The sequence below is a fragment of the Leiobunum rupestre genome, chromosome 11, assembly GCF_980474605.1.
Source record: "Leiobunum rupestre chromosome 11, qqLeiRupe1.1.hap1, whole genome shotgun sequence".
NCBI lineage: Eukaryota > Metazoa > Arthropoda > Arachnida > Opiliones > Sclerosomatidae > Leiobunum > Leiobunum rupestre.
Window position 1 is genome coordinate 2,210,531 of NC_143394.1, and position 19,564 is coordinate 2,230,094.

General features: G+C 36.2%; 1 protein-coding gene across 2 annotated transcripts in view; it reads right to left on the bottom strand.

Annotated features, from left to right (window-relative positions):
• LOC149921095 (calcitonin gene-related peptide type 1 receptor-like) overlaps positions 1-19,564 on the bottom strand; it is a 317,091-nt gene that overhangs the window by 26,922 nt on the left and 270,605 nt on the right. The window contains exon 1 of one of the 2 annotated variants that reach the window (XM_090162556.1): positions 15,855-16,049. The exons of the other annotated variant lie outside the window; for it this stretch is intronic. The gene's annotated coding sequence lies outside the window, so the exon portion shown is untranslated. Of the gene's footprint in view, positions 1-15,854; positions 16,050-19,564 lie in introns of those variants that run through there. 2 annotated transcript variants of the gene reach the window in all.

The window sequence follows — 19,564 nt, forward strand, 5'->3', positions numbered from 1 at the left end:
GCTGATTTATATTAATTATCTATTTTGTTTTCCAAATTTAAATTCGCATTTAAATATCTTCAAGAATATATTAAGAAATGCATAAACTTCGTTGACTTTATGTCTTATCTTAGCTGAATTTAAAACGATTACCGACATGCGCAATTTTATTAAATAACTTTACTAAATTGACTCAAATCTTTTCTTAATGTGTTAATGTATTGAAAATCGCTACTCGCCTTCTATCGAACTATTTTTTCACCTTAAACATCACTGCTGTAAAATATGTACTTGAGATAGCCCCAAAGAAAATAATCGCGAGAGTTGAAGCCAGGAGATCGGGCTGGCTAGGAAACCACGCCTACCAGGTCGACGGTGTTGGCCTCGACCACGTCTCAAACTTCAAATACCTGGGCGTCACTATCTCTTCCACGCTCTCCTGGGACGCCCATGTCTCGAACATCGTCTCCCAGGCCAATCGCGCGCTCGGCTTCCTTCGACGCCACCTCTATGGGTGCTCTTTCCCCACCAAGTCCTCTGCCGTCAAATCCTATGTATTCCAATACTAGAATACTGCTCATCAGTGTGGTCTCCGTCCACGGCCGCCGGTTCGCACAAAGTGGAAATGGTCCAAAGAAAGGCCGTTCGGTTCGCGACCTCTGTGGGTTACTCCTGGGACCATAGCATAACCCAGGTTCTCCAGAATGTCCGCTGGCCAACTCTAACGTCGCGTCGGATGGTCAAGCGTCTCACGGCAATAAACTCGGTGATCCATAAGTCGGGTGGGGCGTACTCCGAGCTCAGCGCTTCGGTCTCGCCTTGGAAGCGTCCCCCGCGAGGGTTCTGGTGGCTCTTATGTCCTCCCTTTCATGAGGACGTCAGTCCGGAGAAACTCATTTGTGCCATCTTCAGTAAAGGACTGGAACTCGCTACCAGATCACTTAAAGTGTATCCCGCTTCGGCCAAAATTCTCCAAAGAACTAAAACTGTATTTAGGCTTAGATTACTAAACCTATTGCTGTTACTATTATCCTGTATTTTCTTTCTGTAAATACTCTACTTCTGGCGTGATGGGCTTCGCCTTTTGCCAGCTCAATAAACTTTAGAACTTTTAGAACCATTCCGCCTCTACCTATCCACTTGGGCTTTAACCTCACTGCAGAAATGCGGTGGTGTACCGACGTGAAAAATCAATATACACTGTCTCATTGATAACGGCACGACTTCGAGTAGCTCATTTTAATTGTTTGGCCACAAGAAACATTTAAACCAAACGGTTCTTGGTGTGATCTCACACTAGTCGCGTGAGTGTTTTACTTTCTCCACTGATATTGTTGTGGAAATGTATTATTCCGCGACGAGAAAAAACTCACCTCATCAGAAGATTTCAGAATAATTGGGAATTAGCCTCTCTGATTTACTCTCGTCAAAAGCCACTGACCAAAGTCAATACGCCTGGGATAGTCTGCTTATAGTTTTGAGCTTGAATTTTTTTCACGTGATAGGGGTTATATTGATAATGCTTTGAATTAAAAACCAAAGTTGAGCTGCTAATATGGGAGCTTTTTTCTAATAACTCACACCTTTTAAATTGTTAGAATAGACGTTGCTGCAGCTTAACTATTTTTCAAATTTAATAATAAAGGTTATTTTACCCAACTTCTTTGCGGGTCGTTTCCAGTGGCGGAACTATAGTTTTGGTGGCCATAGAAAAACTACAGATTATATCCATCTTGACAACTCAAATGAAATATGTATCTTCATAGGCTCAAAGAAACTTTTCAATGAGAGCGATTTTCCATAAATACACGCTTACACTTCAACTTAAAATGTTATATGTAGTAAATTTACTGCAATTGGTTATTTATTTGTTTATGCACCGAATTGTTTTATGTTCTTCATTATATGATGTAAATGGAGCCCATGATAATCAATTGTTCGGAATTGTCATACAGCTACGAAAATTGATACACACATACTTTGAACTATACTCTTAGATACTGGATATATATATTTCTAAAAATTCTAGATATTAAGATTTTATTTGCGATTTACCCATTTGTTATTGAGATGTCGTAAGTATTTGATTTTGCAGCCTTATTATATTACACTTTTTAATAATAATTGTTTTATTCCGACTAGTATAACTATTATATTAGATTAAGAAAACTTACAACGATTATCAGCCATAAAACGATTTATTTTTAAAAATTATAGAAAGGTTCGCGTTACATGTTTCGACTTAAGCGAGTACGCCGCCGTTCTAAAACGGTTAATATATTCTTTATACTTTCTTAAAAATATGAATAGATGGTTATAAATCGAGTGGTATAGGTGGTATAGTTATGATTTTGTTTACGATTTTACTTAGTATAGTTTTTCTTAAAACTGGACATAAAGCTACTTACAATTTTTTCTGAATTTTTTAAATCAATTATTTTGTTTTGGTTTACACAAATACGGCTTCTAATAGTAATAATAATGTAGAGCCTACTTTCAATATTTGGTATTTTATATATCGTGTTATGGTAGTTAATTCATTTTGACCAATACGGCCAAATTTTATCTGTAATAATTGTATATTTAACTGGGCAGGGTAAGCAGAAAATAAATTTCGGGTCGTATCAGCATGGACAGTAAATTAAGAGGACAGGTTTTCGATACCCTTCCAAAGTGTATTTTATTTCTCCCCGCGTATCAATCAGCCCGAGAGACTCCGAGGGAGTCTTGCAAGGTCGTCTGTACCACACAAGATCTTAAAATTCCAAAATGGCAATATAATGCGGTTGATATTGTTACGTAATTTTTTGCGCTTTATATTTTATTAATTTTTAATTTTGGTTTTTTAAATCAATAAAAACTATCAACTGATATTTAGTACCTCATTTTAATATATAAAAACGTGAAAAAATACATTTTGGCGTAAAAATTTACTTCGCGTTTATCTTTACTCTTTTTTCGAACAGTTACGGGGGATAAAAACAAGGCTTTTTACCGATCCTCTAAAATCTACTATCCATGTTATCAGGGGGTCAAAGGAGGGGACTATTTCGCAACCAGCAAGATAGGGGCGCCAACTCGCTCATGAAATGGTTTTTATCTCTCCGAGGGGGCCAAAGCGCCCTCTTTTGGTCATTGGGTGTATTATAATTTTCTTTCGCGAATTCTGATTGTACGTGAAGAATCTTCGACGTTTGGGACGGACCGAGTGCTGAGGGATACGGTTAACGTCTTAAAATGCAAATGGCAGGGTTTCCACCAAATGTTAACGGTAGACGTCATAGTTATCATTTTGCGATCGCATGGGGCGGGTTTCGAACCCTAAGCTTAAGCGGAACAGTATATTAATAGTTTTTACCTCTCCGAGGGGACAAAGTCCCCTAGGAGGGGTTATACAACCACCGTGTATGTCTGTGGATCTGTGGGTCTGTCAGGCCTGCGAACGCGTTCGCATTTTCGGTGCAAAGTGTAATCACTGCGTACGCAGTTTCTCGAGATCTCTGCGTTCGCAGTTTCTCGAAGGGTTGGCAAAACCACCGTGTGACGGTGAGCGTTAACGGATTCATTTGCGGTTTAGTTTGGAGGGTGTTTTTTCGCTCACCGTCGTGACGGTTTGGTGTTTTACGTTTTTGTAGTGTTTATACGTAGGTTGTGAGTGTTGAATTTGTTGATGGTTGTGCATGTTGAGTCTGTTGTGTTTATATGGGCGTTTTCTCTCCAACTTCTTCTTAATGACTTTGGGACGGACCGAGTGCTGAGTGTAATGCTACCTTTCAACGTCCAATGGCAGGGTTTCCACCAGTTGTACACGGTATTCGTCTTAGTATCAATTTGCGAATGCATCGGGCGGGATTTGAACCCGAGACCTCCTGCTTGACAGGCGGACGTTCTACCACAGAACCACCGACACTTGTTACGCCTTATTGAAAATTAGACCTTCAGCTTTATCGGAAGCGTATTTAATAGAGTAGGAAATTTTGGTTTAATTGAAATAGAATTGAAATTGAAATTATTGCATCGAAAAAATTCTAATTTAGCGTTTCTCTATTGATTAAAAACAAATGCGCCACCCAGGTTTCGAACCCAGACCATTCGGCTTGGCAATCGAGCGCTCTACCACAGAACCACCGATAGCTCCTTAGGCTCACTGAAATTAAGACACGCATCGTAAGCATAATAGGTAATAAAGTCTTTTTTTATTAATGAATTTATGAAGGCCTAATCTGGTTTTTTTAAAGGTTAAATCTTGTTTTAGCGCAGTCAGCCGAGATAAGAGGGTTAAAGGGTAGACCCTGTGGGTGGTCCACTTTGTTAGTTTTTTTGTTATTTATTTACGGGTATTTTTAACGACCTATATATAGTTGTGTTAATTCAAAGGAGATAATTTAACGTTAATTGCTTTAAGAGCTGGCGGTTAGTCAAGTGGCTCTCTGTGCTTTGTTGATGGTAAGGTTTTTGCTTCTGGTAAATATATTTGGTGTGGATATTTGGATATCTACGATTTCTAACGCAGTCAATGATTTCCTGGGTGTGCGAGTCATTATATGATATTGGAAATTGGACGGCATTGGTCTTTTTCATGCGGTATGTGTCACAACATCAACTGGAAGTCTACGAGCGTTGAAATAAAATGAGCGTTAAAGATGCGGCAAGTATTTCGTAAGCGAGAAAAATACAAATACCATCTGTAGATATTTCTTTCATTTAAATTTGCTTAGTATTATATTCAACTGATAAACATGTACTGTAAAAAGGGTTAAATTCAATTGTGCATTGTTTTAGTAAGTCTAACTCGCTGTTGTAACTACTTAATTTATAATATTCTGAATAAATTAAACTCGATTGTTTCGTCTCAATTATTTAAATTAAAATTAAAATTTTATACCGGGCAGGGTTTGAACCGATAATACGTTTTTCGTAAATAACTCTGAATTGCGGAGATATCTTTGGGGGTCGTGTCGAGAAATTAATACCACTAGGGACCATTCTTCCGAGGAGAGGTATATTTGGGCTTGCCAACTTGTTAAAGTCTACATTTTTTTAAGTATGAAATTTTAAAGGTCAAATCTTGTTTCAGCGCAGTCAGCAGAGATAAGAGGGTTAAATGGTAGATCTGTGGGTGGTTTACTTATTGTTTTGTCTATCGGTACTTTTGAACCGTTAAGGGTCATTTATAAATACAATTTCAAGTGGTATAAAACGCGCTTTTTTCGTTTACTTTACTCGTAACTTCGTAATTTATTTTACATATTTTCTTATCGGCTTTAAATATGTAATACAATTTCATTTATGTGGTTACGTTGGTTTTATATTTTGAGATACGCGCTCAAGATTGTTTAGCCTTCACTATTCAGTTAAGGGTTTTTTGTGTTTTATAAGCCGGGAATTGCTAACGGTAAAGTGTTTTTGGTTTTTCTATTACAATTTCCATTACCGTGGGTATATGGATTGTTTTTTTCTGGCTTTTTAAGTATTTGAATTACCTTGTTGTTTGATTTGGTTATTATTATATATTTGTTTATTGCTTTTTTCTGCTATTACAATTTGTATTACTGTGGGTATTTGGATTGACATTTTCTTGATTCCTAGTTATAGAATAACCCAACCAAGCAAAAAGTTAATTGAAATATTTTTCTTTCGTTTCTCGAAAGTGTTGATGATGTGAGGGATAGTTCATGTCTTCGGTTTTTTATTTGCATTGCATTTTATCGGCTTCGTTGTGTGGTCGTGGTGAGTCCACGCAGTTTCAATGAATGCTTTCACTTATAGTTTTTGTTTTCGCTTTAACTTTCCATATATATTTGATTGTTTAAGAGCTTTAATACAATGGGTTGAATTTTGTCTTTAAAATAGTTTCTCGCATGTATATATTTTACGTTTCTTGAGCGTTCTCATAATTGTTAATTTTGTATTTTCTATTATTCATTTTTGTTGCCTAATTAATTTAATAACGTTTTAGGTCAAAAGTTGGTTTATTGCTCTACTGATATTGAAATTTGTTTATTAGTGCTTTCACTTATAGCTTTGGTTTTCGCTTTAACTTTTGTTTTTCCATATCAATTTGATTGTTTAAGACCTATAATACAACGGGCTGGTCTTTCTCTATAAAATAGGTTCTTGCAATTATATTTCACGTTTCATGAACATTCTAATAATTTTAAAATTTGTATTTTCTATTTCTTATTTTGTTGCTTTCGTAACATAATAACGTTTTGGGTCTAAAATTGGTTTTTTATTCTATTGGTATTGGAAATTGGTTTAATGCAATAACATTTGTAATATTTATAATTAAAATAAAAAATAATCTACTGGTTGGGATAGCACCGGGACAACATTTTTTTGGAGGACTCTTTTAATGGCGAAATATCATTGAGTACCGTGTCCAGTAGTTCATACACCCAAGGGCAAATTCTTCCGAGGAGATTGATGTTTTGGCAAACGTAAAAAAATGAGTAGGAACTTGTGAGGAAGTACGAACATGGTCAGTGGTTATGTCCTCTAACAATACTATTTCAGTCGGGATGTCCTACCCTAAAATCAGTTGACCACGCAATTTTGAGTCCTACAGCTGGTCAACCACCCAATAGCGTTTTGCGTAACACCTTATTTTCCGGGCGGCCAACCCATAATTATTTTTTGGTCCTTATGTCGATATTATGCAAGATCTTTCAGATGGCCAACAATTAAAAATTGCTCTTTCGAAAGCAAAGATTGATATATCGGCCAAAAATACTAATAAACCTTCCCGTACATAGACTAAAGAGTCGGATGTCCTATTCACGAACCGTTGACCACGTGACCAACCGATCTTACAATGTAGGTGTGCCTTTTTAACCCAAGGTCGGCTATATTGACAACTTTCATAGGTTAATATCTGGTAAATCTTCTCCAAATATAATTTTAAAATTGACTGTGAAAAAGCCCCGCTCATCAATTTTCATTAATGACTGTAACTTTTGAACGAGTACGTGAATCCTTTCTACAATTTCCACAACTATTGTAATAATTGTAAGTAGTGGTTTCTACGTGCCTTCTGGGACTGAATATATCAGGTGTACATTTGCTATTGGAAATCTTATGAACTCCCCTGAACTGTAGAGAACTCCCGCGATCTCCCGAGAACTCTCAAGAACTCTCCTCGAACTCCCGCGAACTCCCAAAAACTCTTAAGAACTCTTAAGAACTCTTAAGAACTCTTTAGAACTCTTTAGAACTTTTTAGAACTCTCGTGAACTCCCGTGAAGTCTCGAGAACTCCTGTGAAGTCTCGAGAACTCTGCAGAGTTTGAACTCCCGTTGTACACAAAAATCATAAAATCAAAGTTCCTGGTACATCCGCCATTTATTATTTAATTTTGCACATTTTAGCTTCAAACTAAGCTATTAAAGATATTTAACCTTGAAACAAGTTTATCAAGCTTAAAATCGCTTCTAAAATAGTTTATATTGCTGTTCGTGGGATTTATCTGTTATCACTCTAGAAAAATGGCCAGTTTAGCCCCACGCTACTGATTAGAGTATAATCTTATTTAATTGCTCACCTAATTAAATTAATTTATTAATTGCAAAAAGTTAAAATAAATCCTTTTTAAATAAAACGTATCGATGTTTTTCTTTGTTTTTCATAAAATGCAAGTCATAAAAATACTTACAGTTAGAAGCACACATTCTAACCTTTCAAATGATATATTAATTATGAAAATTGCTCAATTAATATTAAAGATAGTTATTATACTCTACGTAATAAAGTTGCAGAGTACTTTAAAGCGTGCCTGGGCTCTATCAAAATGAAATATTATTGCCATGAAATTAAGTTGTTAAAGCTCCAATCGTAGCTAGAGCAAAAATGATTTATTGGTGCTAATTACCTCAGGAGAGCGGAATTACTTATTCATTATCTACAAACATTTCGATTAAATACAGATAATTCTATACTTTTGATTAATTTAATATCTAAATAGTTTCATAATTAGAACAACTGAATAAAATTAAAAGGGGTCAATTTTGATCAATTTCATTCAACCCTTGACCAGTTTTGATTGTAAATAAAAATATCTAAATATCTTCATATCGCAAAGATCTTAATCAATTTAAAAGTGTTCCATAGTTTTTGATTACTTCATCGACATTAGACTAGATAAATTTTAATCGAATATATTAACTGATAATTATTATTATCGTTAAATAAAGAATAATTGATATCGCCTATTGATTTTCAACACAAAGAAATCAGTTGTATTGTATAAAAAAACCGAAACTAAACTATAATTAAGTGTCGTTCATACGTCCAACTTTCGAGGCAATATCTTTTGGCATTTCAATTCGCCTAATTAATTTTATAGTGTGAATACGGAATAAAGTAAGAGTAGGTTCTAATCATTAGTACGTGCTAAAATAACCATATTTCTATATAACAACATACCACCTCATTTCAACAGCGATTTTAGCTTGATCAACTTGTTTCCAACGCTATACAAGTTGTTACCGAAGACTATGTTATAAATTAAAGGGCGTATTCTTTGGGTCCTAGGGTGGTGCCTTGGGTATTAGCCTAGCTGATTATTATTATCATTATTAATTGAACAGGGGTCCCAAAGAGTTACGTTTCAAAGTTATGGGCCCTCGAAAATCGGCCGTCAAAACACAAAAACAACCTTAAGAGTTAAGTCCTGTATTCTGCCTTGATCACATTTGTTTTCAGTAATTACCCATTGGTTTTTTAGGAGATTAGATAAATAAGTATCAAAAGTGCATTATTTCATTAGAAGTAGGCTACGTTTACTTGTGAATTTAATAATTATTAAGGTCTTTGAAAATGTCAACGCCGTTACAAATAAAGATGTTAATTGAAATTGGACCTTTTTTATAATTTAACATTCAAGGTACAAATATGAAATGTAATAAAAATACCATTTAACCGAGTTGGAAGAAAGTAAGGTACAACTAAGTGGTCGACCACAATGCCACACCAGACATTTACGCTGAATTGCTATTGGTGTGTTCTAAAAGTAGTCGCATGAGGGTTTATTTGACTCCACTGGTGACTGTTATGCGGATTAATTATTCCGTCACGGGAGAAAATGGCCTCGTCAGCTGATAAGACAAATTTCTGAAACTCGGTATCTACAGCAACTCTATCCACAAGCCATTAACGAAAGGCAGTTCACTTTGGATAGTGCCCGTCGTTATGTGATGGACCGTTTTAAAGGTGTTAAGGGTGATATAGATGGCCGTGAAGGATTCGCCACACCATAAGGTGATGAACTCCCAATCGCTTCCCGGGTACTTGTTCCGAGGTCATCGTCGAAAATAGTAAGTACCGAATAAATACACATTTGTTATGTATTTCATTGTGTAAAATTAATCGGGAACTTTGAAAAAAATTGGCTAGAATACATCCAGATAATAATTTTAATCAATTAGTGGATGGTGGTGATTTACTTTAGACTTTGTACTACTTCCCAACAGAATGGTTCATTCTTTAGGTATAAAATAACGTGCTGCTTCGAAAATTGTATGACTGATTTGTGAGTATCAAACATTTAGATTAACGTTGGAATTCAACAGAAGCCCGAGCGTAAAAGATGTCTGCTGAATAGCGACCGCCATGCAATAATTGGTGAAGAATTTCACTTTAAATTGCAATGGACTGCTCACATATAGGGCACTCTGAATGTTTATTAGTTTTACTGATATCGGCAGATCTCTGAGTAAAGCCAGAGTTCCTACACAGCACCGATGAGCCACAAAAGGGCGAAACAGGTCTACTGTTGGAATCCCTGGCTAAAAATTTTTATTTTGATATTTAGATAATTATGGCTCGTTTTACAATTTCTGAGTACACGGATATGCACTTGATGTACGGAAGGGCTGAAGGTAATAGTAACGAAGCAAGAAGATTGTATCAGCAACAATTTCCTCGACGACGGGTACCAGATCAACGCACGATCGAGGCGGTTGATCGCCGCGCCGTTTAAAAGAACGAGTGCATGTTCAACCTTCTAACAATCTTGATAGAGCTCAAGACGTCCCAGATGACGTCGAAGAACACGTAATTATACCTAATTTTTCAAACTTGGTTTTTTAAATGTTATTTTTTGCTACTATTTCAAAGTTCCTAATTGATTTTACGCTATGAAATACAAATGTGTATTTATTCGGTACTTACTATTTTCAACGATGATCCCTAAACTTTGGGAGGCGATTGGGAGTTCATCACGTTATGGTGTGCCGAATCCTCCACACCCATCAATATCACCTTTACCATATTCAAAAAGTTCAATCACTTAACGACGGGGACTAACCTCGATGAACTGCTTTCTGTCCATGGCTTGTGGATAGTGGTGCTGTAGATGACGAGTATCCGAAATTAGTCTTTTAAGCTGTCTTTTCTATAGTGACAGAAAAATTAATCTGCAGAACAGTCACGAGTGGAGTCCAATAAAACCTCATGCGACTACTGTTAGAACACACCAAGAGCAATTTAGCGTAAATGTCTGGTGTGGCATTGTGGTCGACCATTTAGTTGGACCTTACTTTCTTCCAGCTCCGGTAAATCGTGAGACGTATTTGCGTTTTTTGCAAAACATCTAACCCGAGTTTTTGGATTATGCGAGGGGCTGATCACTCCCCGTAATCGGTGTACAAGCCTGTAGCTTTGACTGCACTAAAATGATTACGTAAGTGAGTACAGATTTAGCACTACCAAAGGCTGGACTCATTTTCATATTTATGTAATCGGTGTACACGTTTTCAGAGAGTGGTTAGCCCTTCGGGATTATGTGCCATTACCAACGCGAGGGAAAATGTGGTTTTTGCACGATGGAGCTCTACCACATTTTAGCAGGCAAGTGGCGGACCACCTTAATAGGACATTTCATTTGCGGTGGATTTGTCGATGAGCCCAATTCCGTGACCGGCTCATACCCCGGATTTCAATTCTCCCGATTTTTTTCTTGGCGGACACCTCTAGGACCTCGTGTACAAATCTGAAGTCCGCGACATTGACGACCTACCAAAAACAATAATTGACGTTTGCGACACTATTCGTCACACTCCCGGATTCTTCAAACCGGTTCGACAATATTTCAGGCTCATGCCTCTATCAGAGCTCAAGGCGGTCATTTTGAACAGTTTCTTTAATTTAATTACTTTTCATACCTTGAATGTCAAATTATTAAAAAGGTCCAATTTCAATAGCTCTTTCTATAAAATAATATATACGCATATACATGTAAAATTTTGGAGCGCGCGCTTCCTAATATTTCCGTGTAGAGGGAATCGTGCATTTTCGCGCGAGCTCAACAAAAACAAAAATATGCGCGGGCTCTCTAACTTTAACTGCATGTTGAAACTAACGTAATCACGTGACCTCTCGTATTTTATATAAGGAGCTATTAACATCTTTATTTGTAACTGCGTTGACATTTTCAAAGACCTTAATCATTATTAAATTCACAAGTACACGTAGCCTACTTCTAATGAAATAATGCCCTTTTGATACTAATTTATCTAATCTCATAAAAAACAAATGGGTAATAACTGAAAACAATTGGGATCAAGGCAGAATACATGACTTCTTTTTTAAGGTGGTTTTTGTGTTTTGACGGCCGATTTTCGAGGGCCCATAACTTTGAAACGAAACGCTTTAGGACCCATGTTCATGAGACATTTTAAATTCAGTTGGACCCAAATAATACGCCCTATTATTTACGACATAGTCTCCCATAACATCCTGTATATATTTATTTGTAATTAACCGACTTTCATAATTATTATATCATTTGAAAGATAAGAATTGGGCTTCTAAATGTAGTAATTTTATGACTTACACTTTATACGAAACAAAGGAAAATCTCGATATTTTTATTTAAAGAATAAATAAATTTTAACTCTAAGCAATTAAAATTATTTATTAATTATTATAAATAATTAGTCTTGCAACTTACAAATGTAAGTAAAATTATATTATAATCAGTAGGGTGGTGCTAAACTGACAATTGGCAGTAAAAACCCTATTTCAGTTGCGACTTTTGCTTGAGCAACTTGTTTTAAGGCTTTATATTGTTTTTGTAATTAACCAATTTTTAATATTAATAAATCAATTTAAAGTTTAAAAAATTTGCTCATTAAACCAGTTTTTTAATAACTTTTAAACTCACAATTTACAAGTAACAAACAAAAACCCACGTTATTTTTAATTAAAAAAATACTTAATTTAATTTTTAGTAACTAAAATTTAATTACGTCAATCATTAGGAGATCGCAATAAGTAAGAATAGCTTCTAACCGGTAGGTTGATGTTAAAATAACCAAAATTGAACCATAAATGGCGGAGATATAATCGCTTTAATAGATATCCACACTCGCCGTCTTTCTTCCAAGATGGCGGCCGTCACAGCGACCTTTTGAAAGGCCCTCTTTAAAAAACATTTACTTTCGTCACGCAATTAAGCTACTCTCAAAGTGTCTATCTTTTTTCAGAAAACGCATGATTTTATCGCTATGACGCCTGACTATTATAGTTAGACTACTACCGAGGGGCTAACCACTCTTAGAAAGTCTGTACACCGGATTACGCTTAGATTAGCACTGACAAAGGCAGGGACTTCAAAGATTACGCGTAATCCCATTAGTACAGTCAAAGGTACGGCTCTGTACACCGATTACGCGGAGTGATCAGCCCCTCGACTTCTACTCAGTGGCGTAAATAGCGCCCCCGTAGACCCATCTCGCCGCGGGGGGGGGAAATGATTGTGATTAAAATCGGTGCAATTTAAAAAGGCCCAGAGTCGTTTTTCGCGGGGGGGGGGAGGGGGCGTGCGGAGTTCCTAGTTACGCCACTGCTACTATTTGTAAATATTTTCTTTTGATAAATCCGACGATTATTTACATCGATCGTGAAGGCGCGCTTTCTAATGAAAATATTTCCTAAATGGCCACGGATAAACTATTGTCAATAGTTTGCATGTAATCGGAACAAAATTTATAACAATTATTTTCCTAATAGTAAAGCACGTTTCGATAGCGATGCGTCAAAAAGTAAGCGATGAATTTCACGTCAAAAAGAGCATCATCACTTTCCGCACTTTAAAACCCTAAGGGAAACTAGCTAAATCAGCCTGTTCACAATGAAGTTTCGTCTGAGCTCTTCCACGTTCCCCGTACGCGATTTCGAGCGCGTTCTTATCAAGTCCATTACCACATCATTTCATTTCCCTTTCATTTCCTTCTCCCCTCCCCCTGAATCCCCCCCCCCCCCCACCACGTATTTATGAAAATGAGTGAGAGATTGGAAATGCCGGGATTAAGTTTGTTTTATCTTTGCGCCTGGGTAATACGTAAGCCTGGAACAAGAGAACAAATATTTTTATCAACCCAAGATATAAAGTCAAAATGATGCTATTCTAGCGGAAAAGTTCCGTATCTACCGAGTTAACGGTAAATGTACTAAACCAAGGATGTATTTATTTCTACTCAGGGAGAATGGTTATGTTGAGACGAACCTGGGCCATCATGGTCTAGTTATTCCCGCCAAGATGAGGGGAAGGAATAACGTCACCGGCTGCTGCTTCAATCGCGTCAGAAGATGTCAGTTTCACGGAACCAATGAGGAAGGAGCTTTGAAATAGAGCGTGCTTTGTCCTGGAAGCAAAGCTAAAAATCGTTCCAACATGGTCATTCTCCCTAAGTATATATAAATACCTACCTAATAAAACGAAATCATTTTTTGAAGTACTTCAGGCAATCGCGGCGTTACTGGAATAAATTATTTTCTTCTGTCGCATTGGTGTTATCGCGAACAAATTATCAGCTTAATATTATCGTAGAAACGAAGAGTCACCTAACAAATCTGACATATTTGTTAAAACGGTTTGTTGCCATTGAAATTATTATACTGTCACTAAATACTAAAAGAGTGAAAAAGCATCCCTTTTTAAAATTTAAAGCTTTGTTTTAGTGTGTACAGAGGATTTAAGTTAATATGGATGTACGAGGGCTCTTACAAAGCACGGCAGCACCAATTTTACAATTGTATATCCTCATCTAGTATCACTTGTAAAACTAGTCTCTTTCCATTTCGAACTAAACTCTTCATAAAAGTTGATTTTCTTGATTTCATTTACTTAATCATAACACGTAAAACATTTGGTAGATTATGAGTTAGCGCGTAGTAGAAAATATATTACGCCCGTCCACGACAGATGGAACTACATTTTTATTTTGAATTGCAAAGAGTGACGTAAGAGCTACGTCATCAAAATTTCGAAATTTTCTGCACTCCATGTAGTCTATAGCGAGACTAGCTCTCGATAGATGTTTTAGCGGGCGCGAATGTAGAATTGACACACTTTTGGGTCTTATGTCGCTTTTGGTTATCTAAATCTTCTTTTTAAGATTCATCTTACATAAACATGGTCATAAAACGTGTTTTAATGTTTTGAACACAAATCAGAAAGCGTGAAACATTTGTTTATCAGCCGTTGAAGTTTTTTAATATTTTTTACCATATATAATGGGTAATGCACGCTTTCACTCGACATGGGAAGCATATTGTAGTCCAATATTTGAAATATTCATTTCTTTTGGAGTTTTTCAAAGATGGAAATAAATCACGTAATGTATTTCAGTGGACAAACAAAAATGAAGAAAATTAGTTCAAAGATAGTTTAATTCAAAGCTAATCTAAGTAAACTTTTATGTCAAATATAATCAAAATTTATTCAGATTCCATTTAATTATAACCGATATAAACGAAGTATCCATAAATTAGATTGTCAAAAAAAGTATTATTTTTATCAATAAATTCAATAAAATTAATAATACAATTTGAAGGTAATTCAAAGGGATTTAATTGAAATAAAAAAAATTGTCTGGAATTTATTTAACCCATGACTTACCTAAAACTTAATTGGCCCTTAAGTAATGAGGAAAAGCTTACGGCACCTTATTCTAACGATTTCTTATTTATAAATTTTAACGAAAATGACAACCTTTTTATTAAATAAATTAAAATTTTATCGCTAAAAGTAGGCCTTGGCAGTTTTTGCCGTTCTCGAGTTGATTTAATCGTAATTTAGTCTCCTCAAAAGAGTCAAAACACATTTTATTTTGGATTAAAGAATGCATATAGTTATATAAAAACTGGTTGAGTTTAACGGTAATAGCTAGTGTAAGGAGGTGTTGGCTCGCGTGTCACAAAGGGCTTACCACCACCTTCCTACGAATTGTAACCCAGACATATGAATTAATGGCTTTTAAAGTCGCTCGATGACTGAGGTCTAGGGTGGTGCCTTGGGTATTAACTTAGCTTTTAGCTATGAATAAAATATTTCTAAAAGTATTATAAAAAATAATGGGTTTTTACATAAATGGTAATCTTGAAAATGCTTACTGTAAAAAACCAGTTTTAAACCACGTCTGTTTCTCCAAGTCACGGACTAAATGCGCGGGTGATGGCGCGATAATTACCTTTCGCTTTTCAAGGTAATATTGACTGTTCATGAATGAAATATTACTATACTCCTTTGTTTTAACTTAATTAATGCCAATCATCCTTAACTTTTGTTAAGCCAGGTAGCGGAAATGTGAAAGATATTGATCCAAGATAAACATGGAATTTCAAACTTGCTTTAATTAAAAAATATTGGATATCAATTTTTATAAAAAAAATGGCCAATCTCTCTTTCAATATTAGAAAATATCGAGCAATAACATCCAGTTTAGCTTTGACCAGGCTTTAGAATGTATACCAAGTATTTACGTTGGTGGTTTTCCGTTTAAAAGCTACATATTATATTTTTTACAATTGATTTTAAAGGGCAAAGATTAAGTCAGATTATAAGCGGAAGCGAATTAGTCTAAAGTACAGCTTACCTTTAATAAAAGTCGACAACGTACGAAATGCAATAAATGGTAAGTCGATACGAAAAGTAGTCAAATGACGTCTTGCTTTAAACGGAGAAACCTGGAAAATACGGTGAACGTTTTCGAAGTTAAACTTTGTCAAAAGAGGAGGCGACTCGTTTTTCGTTCTTTATCCTTTCGCGACCTGTTTCAACCGGGAAATAAATCCGCGAATCATGTTGAAACGTCGGCATATTTTGTATAAAATTATCTTTCGATATTACTATTGCGGACTGAGATAACTCCGGTAAAGATTCGATATCATCCACCATTTCTCAAGAGTCATCTTCAAGCGCGGCCCCCTCCCGCCATTACCCATCATATCAGACGTATATAACATAGTTTTAAAGTATTGTTATCTCTACCAATACTGATATCGTTATTCGCTAGATGACTTGGGTGGTGCCTTGGGTATTACCCTAGCTGATTACTATAATTATTATTATTAACAATCTGATTTTCAGAGTTATTGCGTAATCATGGTTTAATTCAGCACATAGCCCCTCAGGGTCTAAATATGCTCAAGACAAATATTACTTTTACCAACGACGATAATATTATCCTCAGTTCAGTTGCGAAGTGAGGCAAGAGTGTTACTTTTGGCCAAAATTAGTATTAAACCAAATGGAAGTGTCATTCTTATTGTCGTAACGTATTATGATAAAAAATTTATATAACATTTAAAAATGTCTAAATAAAAATTAAACGTCAATAATGTATATATTTATAGTAAATATATATCCCTACGTAGTACGTCGTTATTCGTTACCGGAGGTAGATTTTAAGGCAAGCTGCGGTATCGTGAAAATTAAAAATTGCCTGGAATCTGCAAAATGTACTGATTTTGTTCTAACATCCTAAATGGATACTTTTCTTACACGGAAAACATTATTCACTTTTGATATTGTTTATCTTTCAGCAATATATAAAGAGTCAGTTAATCCACTTCGGTGCCAGGTACTGTAGCAAAATACGATGGGTGTTTTTTACAAAGTTTACGCAGTGAGCCGTTTAGCAGGATCTTTTCCAAACGAAGTAGAAGCTGACGTTTCACCCTAAAAAAAACAAAAATAGCGCTCCGAGTGGCAGAAAGAAACCAATTCATGGTTCCACCTTCTTCCTACTCTGTAGAAGGGAAAATAGTATGCACCTATATCACTAAACCAATAAATTCACGCTATCACATTTTGCTCATATATGGCACAACTCGAAAGTTACAATGAAATGCATTATATTACGTTTTTCCCCCAACAGAGATAAAAAATCTGACCCTGAAAAGAGATTATTGGCTTCTTGCTGATAAATATTAGATTATTTTCTTCGTTCTAAACGAATCCTTCCTTCATTATCATAAAGCCCAGGAGTACCAAATTTTACTTCTTGCGTCTTAAGATGAGACAATCAGATTTATCTGGTGAATGACAGTCGAGCGAACGAACTAGCTATTCACACCATTCAACTATCTTGTATAAATATTGTGGGTTAGCACGACGGGCAGGTCACTCTTTTAAAGGGTGACCTAATAATCATTATATATAATTTAATCAATATTTAATCATATTTAATCTTTGTGCTGTCAATTAAAGCTACATATTTTATTTCAATCAGATTTAATCATGATTTAATCACGCGTAGGGTGTCCTAATAATCATGGAAGTTATCTGCCCCTTGGGTTAGCACGAGTAGTCGCAAACTGTGAAGCAAAGTATGAACAGGCAAAACATTTCTACAAAGGCCAAATAAGTCAATAAACATAGAAATTAATATATTTTTTTATACGTTAAAGTGTAACTTATTTTATTATATTACTTATTTCTGTAACACAATAAATTTAGAACAACCGAAATTTTCGATAGATTTTATAAAAATAACAAGATCCTTTTTTTTGCTGTCTTTTATGGGGTGAAGCTCTCAGGGCCGTCTTAAGGTATGGGCTAAATGGGCTAGCCCAGGGCCCCCAGTCAGTTTTGGGCCCTGGAAAGGCCAGCCATGCAGCCTTTAGGGATAAGGGTTTAGTTGGTTAAATATTACTTATGATCATTTAATGTTATGTGTCTTTTAGTTACGTCTAAAGTAATTCTACTCAACGCCACATCGCGTATCATACGGTACGTAGAATTTCTAAAACCTAACAATGTCAGTAAAAATCTTATACTTTTGAAATTAAAAGATTTGGTTTTATTATTGTGTAGTTGAATTTAGACAACGGAGAGCTATATTTAACCAGTGCCGTCTTTCCCATTGGGCCCGTTGTGCCCTGGCGCAGGGCCCCGAGTTCAAGAGGGGCCACCTCAGGCCTAATACAAAACCATTCAATATTAAAAATTTATCTTTGAAAAAATTACTAAAAGAAGGTATATCTTCGCCCTAGTTTTGTATTTCACTCAGACTAAGCTGATTTCTACCCACGATAATTTGTTTTACATCACTAACAGTTTTTCGGAATATGGAACCGGCTTCTATTAAAGTTTCGGCGTGTTCCCGATTTGGGGGTTCGGAAAAGAGACCTGGCGCGGTAAAGTTAGAACTCCAGGATATTGAAATGAAACTCGTCGTATTGGGAAAATCGAAAATGCTGAAATCGAAAAAAGGATTCGAATCCATTTACCTACGTCCAGATCTGACTCGTAGGTAACAGTGGGCTCGAAAGGTGTTTTTTAAGAAGTATAACCTGCCCAGAGTCGAAAACAGAAACAACAACGGTTGCGGGGTCGGGGGACGGGGAGACATCGCAGAGGTCGTCGCAAGAGCAAAAAGAAAGAAACCTTGAAGATGGGATATTTAAATACACAAAATGGACGTAATAACGGGGTGTGGAATGAACTCCAATGCCAAATGAGGCGAGAAGACTTATCGTTATTTTTTGTGGTGGAGACATGTTTGAGAGACACGGAAACCCCTGATCTTTTCCAGGATTTCAATTGGATTGGTAATAATAGATGTCAAGGAGATAAAAAAGGAGGTGGGATTGGTGTTGTTACCAAAACGATAGTACAATGTACCTTACTGAAATCGTGTATGGAACATATGTGGGTGGAGGTAGATACGTCGACTTGTAAATTTATCGAGAGAGCATTATACTTGGAACAAGGAAATTCGAACTTGTATGTCTAGAGATTTGCATGCCCTTAACCCGGATGGCAATATACCAATTCTTATTTTTGGAGATTTTAACTCTCACATATGCGAATTAGATGGCTACGAGGATCTGAACGGGAAGCAACTTCGAGCTTGGCCTACTGATCATAACCTTCAAATTTTGAATCTTGATGCGAGTATTTGTAATGGTAAAGTAACTTGGTCAGCGCTAGGTCGTACAAGTGGTATTGATTACGCATTATGCAATACCTCGATAAAACCATATTTTTCATCACTGTCGATTGACGAGGACGGCCTTCTTGGGCTTGGAAGTGACCATAACGCTCTTATCTCTACTCTTTCGGTTCACCCTCCGCGTGATCACCCACCTCCTATGGTACAGTGTCAAAAACGTTGGCGGACAAACTCACCCGAGCTATTGGCCAATTACAGTGAGTCTGTTGAAGTTTTGTTACGTAACACTAAACACTTGTCGTACGAGATCTTTCTGGATTCTGTAAATTCAGCTGCATCTACCAATTTGGGAAAGTCAAGTATTGATACAAAGAAACGTCTCCAAAAGAAATGGTTTGATCAAGAAG